Raw genomic sequence first — 5809 nt, 5'->3', positions numbered from 1 at the left:
ACAACTACGCATTTTAGACAAACCATTTTGAGATGAGAATTCATCCGACTATTATTACCATTCTGAACCACACCAATTATTGATTGCAATCATAACCCATCTTCATATTAATACAACAAAAGTAACTCATATCACAACGCCAATGGCCAACTCGACCTAACACTATATTATCCAAGTAGCAGTTAACCCAAACAGTCATTGTTGTTACACCACCACACACAAGCAACCCAATAGCAATGAACTTGATTCCCAAAAAATATGCAGGTACCAGCAACAAATACAACCCAAATGAATATTGTATAAATAATATTGACCAAGTTCCAAGCAACAGTAGTTGTTATAATCGACTTGAAATTTCGAATATCAATGCATTATTATGTTTATCAATCAAACACATCTTATGTCTAGACATGATACCAGCAACAAATTCAATTTCTTCTTCTCCAAAACTACCCACTGGACCAGCATACATTTCTATTCATCTCATGGATTTCTAAAAGATCTAAACTTTTATTATCATTATCAGATTCAAAAAAGAATCATAATTTGCATAGCTTAATTAATTAATCGTTCAAAGAACTCAGACAAAAAACTTTATTTGTATACGATTAAAAAACATATTGAATTAAAACACATATGGATCTCTGAACAAAAATACCATAACTAAAACCTATTTGATTTCATGAATCAATATCAATATAATGATCGATTAAATCAGAAGATGAAATAAGATTTGATTACTTGAGTTAACCGACGTTAGTTTAAAATAATTTTCTCCAACTAAGAAATCCTAATTCGATTAAAAATAATTCAATTCATCAAACAAACATTGTCACAAACAATTCTATCACAATTTCATTTTAGGCAACATTCAACCCATTTGCTAGGCTTACCTTCTAGCCACCCTCTTTTAAAAATGACAACTGAGTAACAGTCTACCCAAATTAGAGTTACTTTAAATGACATGGCTTATAATATGGACAATAGGCTAAAGTTGAAAAAAGTTACTGGTCATGTTTACCATCCATCATACATGCCACAACATTTTGAAAGTAGGATTTCGTGTGTAAAGAAGAATAATTAGGGAAGGAACTTGATGACCTAATCATAGAGATTAAAAGATAACTCTAACACAAACCTGCTGCTGTACTCGATAATTTTTTCTGCCAAGTCACTTCGCAGAGAGTGCATAATCTTGATCTTTAAACCTGCAACAGCAGTTTACAATCCAACGTAAGCAACTCATTAGAGGTGCATTTTTAACCACTTGTCAATAAACATAATTTTTTAGCTGTGTTTCATCTCTAACAAATCAAATGAGTAACATTATCAACATCTTTAAGATGTAAGAAATGGATCAAATTGTTGTAAGTGGTCATCAAACATAAGTAGTATATTTAAATGCATAAACTCTACTAATTCACTTCACTAAAAAAAACATAAAAAACTTCATGACTTGATTCAATTATATGAAATAGCAATTTACTACCTGATTTCATAGACTCTAGGGTTCGTTTGTAAACCATAATCTTACACGATAGACGGATTAGCTCTTTGATATGATTCGTACTCAGTAGTAAGATTTTATAGACTTCAAAAATAACATTGAGAATCATCATCTTAAATCACTTGCTATAATGTTTTATCCATGTCCTGCCACCATTGTATAACTTTTCAGATATAAAACCTAAGATCATAACTGTAAAACTCACATTTATTCAAGAACTTACCTTCAGGTTCTGCTCAATACCGTCAATAAACATTTAGGGGTTTACCTAAAACCGTAAATTAATAGGGATATCAAACCCTAAAGCTTTAGATGTTTAAGAAAAATCAAAATTATTAAAAGATGTACTACCTATCATAGTGTAAAAATCAAGTTATATAATTATGTATATGTAGATGAATTAAAGAGACGCAGGTGATTATTTCTTATCTTCTATAATTTCGTTCTTTTTCTATGGTCTCATTTCTTCTTTTTTATCTTCTTTCTTTTCCGGTTCTGTTACTGGCCCCACCTGAGTTTATATCCGCTTTGCCAGTTATTATACTCGATATTCGAAGTTGAACGTGGCTGACAGTAGGTAGCTATTTTCATATCACAACAGATAAGTCAGTTGAACGTGGCTGACAGTAGGTGGCTGACAGAATCTGACCTGACTTCAAATATATAGTAATGACCATGAAAAATACTCACATTTTAAAAGTAAGTCAGTGGAACATGTTCATGGAGTCAACAACTGGAAATCTTGCATGAATCTTTTGATCTCTGGCACAAATCTATTAATAATATACAATAACAATAACTAAAATGAATGTATTATCGTAAGTGAGGCACCAAGTTAAATATTGAATTGTTGTAGGTTTATTAACAAATATAACAGAGCCCGACCCAGAATTAGCCCAACCCATATGAGTAGCAACTTTATATGGCCAAATATTGATTGTGAACATGTTTTAACAAATGATCATATTTTTTTCCATACAGGTTCTAACTAACACCATATAATGTTTCAACAAATTGCATGTTTGACACTGAAAAGTCAGACTATGTTACAGAACTTAAAAAATGACTTATTTTATGGTGGTAATCCTATGGTGCATGTTTTTTATAAAGATCATATGGTGCACTAACACTTGGAAACTTAAACAACAAATTAGTACCTACTATCTTTCATCATCTTCCATTTTGTTGTATCAATGTCATGATATCATGGTCTGTAATAATCCAAGTAGATGTGAATCCACTTTCTGCAAATAAAATCAATAATCAAGAAATGAGCAAAAAAAATTAATAATCACACTTGTTTCTTGTTTACACGATGTCTACTCACCATTGCTCACAAATACAATCACATAATTCTTCGAATAAAAAAAAGATAAACTAAATACTATATATGAAGATTGACATATATAATATTGTCCACCACCTTCACCATCATCATAATCATAATCATACCCATGAAACATTATTTGCAAAATCAAATCATTATTATCAATATCCTTAAACCCTATTTTGAGAAGAAAAAAAAACAAATGCAACAAACATTTTTTTCGATATGATAGCTTTTATCATCAAATCTACTACTTTATTTACGATTCAAAGCAACAAATGCGTTAAAAAGCATTGCCAGGTCATTACAACCCTTATACCCGAACTGTTTTTATTTTTACATGTTCCTAACATGACCTGTCCACTCATATTGTCACCCGGTAAATCAAAGCATCACCCTTACAACCAACCAGCCTATCATTTCACCCCCTAATAAAAATAAAGGGGAAAATGAATACCTGAAGGATAAGACAATTGTGACATTAAAATGGGCAAATGTTGTAGCACGAGCAGAATCAATCGTAGATTCAATTGACATGTATAATAGTGAAGTCAACAAATTGGCAAGCCTCAAGATGTGAAGTTGTTGGTAGCTGAAGTGAAGGATCATAGTGAGGTCAATAAACATAAACATGAGCTTTAAAAGAAAACTAATCCATACAAAAGTATTGGCATTGGTAAAATGTATAAAGATGTTACTAAACATGAGGCTTATTACCAGGAGCAAATCTTTGGGGATCGCTTCATTCCCATTTCCCTGTACAATAATGAAAAGAGTAAAAACAGAATATACACATAGTACACCCTCCAACAAAAAAATAATATTAATATTAATGTATAATATCAATAAACATTAATATTGAGGTAAGGGTTATGAAGCATGCCTTTTACATATAAATACCACAAAAGAGATGAAGAAGCAGCTTCATCAAGTAGCATATTAGCCTTTTACCTCATAATTTTGTCCTCAACTATTCTGTGCCGTTCGCTACAACTGTTACTGTTGAAGAACAACAAAAATGTGTTGTCAGGATACGCACTAAGATCATTTATCTCAATTTGGCAAAAACTATAAACTATAATACTTAACTGTGATCTTTTCATTATAATAGTAGCAAGAACATGACAAACACAAACCTCCATAAATTTTGCATATAGTATTCCCTTAAAAATTAGATATTGTGTGCATCAATAACCTCACTTTCAATGTAATATTTATCAAATGTTAAATAAGGTATAAATGAAAAAATTAACTATTATGAATCATGCAAAGAAGTCAAAATAATTAAACTTACCTACATTACCATCACCAAACTCACCAAAAACACAATCATTACGAATAAATTGTTAACCATTTTCCAATTGCCATTATGTTTTTGGTCATTAATGTTATGGGGCTAATAAAAAAGAAGTAACAATTTGACATAGCAAATTGACTACAACCACAATCAGTGCCCATAGAGAAAAAAACCATATAAAGTAACAATAAAGAACAAAACGCGAAGACAAAATGGTAAGATTAATATAACATTTACCTTAGAACATGAAGAAGGTAGGATGCAGCAACAACCTAAAATTACAACCCATGAAAAAAGAGAGCATAATCGTTCTAATAATAATAAACACGTATAACTAACCTCATTTTGAAAAATTTCCAGAACAATGACGGTGGAGATGATGAGTATTCATCAAATCTTATTTAATCAACCGAAACCCTAATTTTCGAGCAGATGTTCCGCTGGTTCAAATAAATCAGGGAAAAACCCTAATTTCGTTCCCATTGATCGTGCGATAGTGTCTTGAATCTCCAGTTCATTTAGAAAAATAAAGTTGTGTGAAGAAGTACCCGTATTACCGGAGAAGACGATTCTTATCGTCGGTTAGATGCTTTATAGATGATCTTCCTTCCTCACCTCATGTTGAATCTGCTGCTGCTGTATAGGACGATTTGATTATGTAGAGGGTCGGTTGAGAATGAGAGGGTTTGATTGAGAGGGTGAAGTGTGTAACGGTGGCCGTAAATGTATGGGAGGATGAAGAATTGTGTGTGACTGCAAATGATTGGGTGGAAAAAAACCCTAATTTTTGTGTTACTACCCGTGTGTTTAGTAAGGGTTAATTTTGTCTGTTTAGTTTGTCACGTGATTAAGGGAGGGATTAGAAATGAATGGCTAGAATTAGAGTTGATTAAAAGATTGGATGGTTAGGATTTATTTTTAAGAGTATTTGTCACTCAATTGTGTGTTTACTTTAATATATAGAGAGATTATTATTATTTCTATTGATATCATAAGTACTATTATTATTATTATTATTATTATTAGTAGTATTATCATTATAATCAAAAACAACTTTTATTACTATTACTATTATTAATATTATGTTACCAAATAAACATTTCATATATAAAAATATACTTTTTGTAATATTACATATAAGAAAGTATTAATCACATTAACCTTTTTATATAGATATTCCGATATAACAAATTAAGTATTTTTAATATAATATTAATCATATATATATATATATATATATATATATATATATATATATATATATATATATATATATATATATATATATATATATATATATATATATATATATATATATATGTGTTAATATAACTATATAAATATTAGTCATTATAAATGTATATACACAAATTAAATATGTATAATATATAAAATAAGTTATAATATATGAAATTGTTGAATTACGATTATAGGTATTAATATATATATGAATGATATAGGTTCGTGAATCCGAGGCCAACCCTGCATTGTTCAGTTTCGTCGTATGCATATTTTTACTACAAAATATCGTATCGTGAGTTCATTTGATTCCCTTTTACTCTTTACATTTTTGGGACTGAGAATACATGCGCTGTTTTTACAACTGCTTTATTAAATGCTTTTGAAATATATTTTGAACTGTGAATACATGCAATGCTTTTATAAATGTTTGACGAAG

At 30.1% G+C, this 5809-nt stretch overlaps 2 long non-coding RNA genes across 3 annotated transcripts; both read right to left on the bottom strand.

Moving 5' to 3' along the window:
- Positions 1-1138: 1138 nt before the first annotated feature.
- Positions 1139-3592, bottom strand: LOC139850597 (uncharacterized). The gene is made up of 6 exons (XR_011760078.1): positions 3552-3592; positions 2665-2751; positions 2198-2280; positions 1731-2088; positions 1490-1653; positions 1139-1208 (listed from the first exon to the last, which is right to left on the bottom strand). It is a non-coding gene; the product is annotated as an uncharacterized lncRNA (long non-coding RNA).
- Positions 3593-3714: 122 nt separating this feature from the next.
- LOC139846616 (uncharacterized) lies at positions 3715-4873 on the bottom strand. Of its 2 annotated transcripts, XR_011759109.1 has the most exons (4): positions 4680-4873; positions 4471-4571; positions 4369-4403; positions 3715-3833 (listed from the first exon to the last, which is right to left on the bottom strand). It is a non-coding gene; the product is annotated as an uncharacterized lncRNA (long non-coding RNA). The 2 variants fall into 2 exon arrangements; XR_011759108.1 differs by having other exon boundaries at positions 4471-4873.
- Between the last annotated feature and the right edge of the window lie 936 nt (positions 4874-5809).

Source organism: Rutidosis leptorrhynchoides, chromosome 5 (genome assembly GCF_046630445.1).
Source record: "Rutidosis leptorrhynchoides isolate AG116_Rl617_1_P2 chromosome 5, CSIRO_AGI_Rlap_v1, whole genome shotgun sequence".
NCBI lineage: Eukaryota > Viridiplantae > Streptophyta > Magnoliopsida > Asterales > Asteraceae > Rutidosis > Rutidosis leptorrhynchoides.
The sequence above is the reverse complement of the archived record's forward strand: the minus strand, read 5'-3'. Positions and strand labels throughout refer to the sequence as shown.